We start from the raw sequence: 1,283 nt of genomic DNA, 5'->3' as shown, positions 1-1,283 counted from the left end.
ACACTTGCATTCGGCAGGGCAGTACCAGCTGCTGTAATAAACATAGCTCACAACAAAATGGACACTTGTTTCTAGGCACCGAAGCTTTGCAGACGAATCTTCTGTATGGTTCGGAATCTCTCGTGTGAATAATGATTCGGGGTTCCAAGCTCTTTTATCATGTGGTCTCACTGTCTTCCATAGATGGCGTACAGTACTGCCGTGCACATGTGAAACGAACTGGAAGGAAAGAAGGAAAGTAAAAAACTGGAACAAGAGATGGAGGAGGCCATTGTGTAAGGATGCAGGGGTTGGCCAAGAGGATGTAACAATTATATATGCATCTATATCTGACCACCTGAATGTACTAAACATAAGCACTTCTAACAGACCTGAAGGGGAAAAGAGTTAATGAGACAATAACAGTAAGGGACTTCAATACCTCACATTAAAAAATGAATACAGCCCTGGCCGGTTTGGCTCAGCGGTTAGAGCGTCGGCCTGCGGTCCAGAGAGACCCGGGTTCGGTTCCCGCTAAGGGCACGTACCTCGGTTGCAGTTTGTCCCCGGCCCTGTTCGGTCGTGCGGGTGGCAGCCACTCGATGTGTTCCTTTCACGTCGATGTTTCTCTCTCTCTGTTCCTCTCTCTCTCTCCCACTCTACCTGAGCAAAAAATGGAAAAATGTCCTCGGGTGAGGATAAAAAATGAATACATCATCCAGACACAAAGATCAATAAACGCTGGACTTAAGCTAAACTTGAGATCAAATGGACCTCACAGACGTACCAGACATACACAGAACATTCCATCCGACGGCAACGGAAGGAGACTCTTGTCAAGGGCACATCGAACGTTCTCCAGGATAGATTATATGTTAGATCACAAAACAAGCCTTAGCAAAGGTGAGAGTCATGAAGTTGTTCCAAGTATCTTTAAAAATCACAATATTATAACCTTAGAAATCAAGAACAGGATGAAAATTGTGGAATTAACAAGAATGTGAAAACTAAACAACACCCCTGAAAAACCAACTGGTCAAAGAAAAAAATTTAAAAAAAATTAAAAATCAAATCTTGAAACAAAAGAAAATGACACAATATACCAAAACGTAGGAAGGCTGTAAAAGTAGATCGAAAAGGAAGGTTAATAGTGATAAACACTTATACTGAAAAAAGAAAGACATCAAAAAAAAAAAGCATTTGACATTACAGCCCCTCTTTGCATCCCCATCTGTTACTGGTGGAAGTAGACTTCTTGAGTTGCTGCAGGGAAAAGAATTTCCTGAGGCCCCCATAGGGGGATG

The sequence above is a fragment of the Molossus molossus genome, unplaced genomic scaffold (genome assembly GCF_014108415.1).
Source record: "Molossus molossus isolate mMolMol1 unplaced genomic scaffold, mMolMol1.p scaffold_m16_p_5, whole genome shotgun sequence".
Classification (NCBI taxonomy): Eukaryota; Metazoa; Chordata; class Mammalia; order Chiroptera; family Molossidae; genus Molossus; species Molossus molossus.
The sequence above is the reverse complement of the archived record's forward strand: the minus strand, read 5'-3'. Positions refer to the sequence as shown.